The sequence below is a fragment of the Phalaenopsis equestris genome, unplaced genomic scaffold (genome assembly GCF_001263595.1).
Source record: "Phalaenopsis equestris unplaced genomic scaffold, ASM126359v1 Scaffold000002, whole genome shotgun sequence".
Lineage (NCBI taxonomy): Eukaryota > Viridiplantae > Streptophyta > Magnoliopsida > Asparagales > Orchidaceae > Phalaenopsis > Phalaenopsis equestris.
In genome coordinates this window covers 32,481,705-32,481,926 of record NW_018164444.1, presented here as the reverse complement: position 1 = coordinate 32,481,926, position 222 = coordinate 32,481,705, and positions in this window count along the sequence as shown.

Sequence of the window (222 nt, the reverse complement as noted above, 5' to 3'; positions counted from 1 at the left end):
TATTCAGGCTATACAGCGCGTCGCTTTCAGGGGACACTCTAGCACTTACACAATAATCAAAACGATTCATGTTATGATTTTTTTCGACAAGTTTTATGCTGGTTGTCGACTACCTGACGCAACCCTCCATTTTTCACATCAACACCTCATAAATCGCATGCCACTTCACATTTCTTCTACATATGAATAGTTGTTTGGATTTTCTCCCAACTACTCCAATTT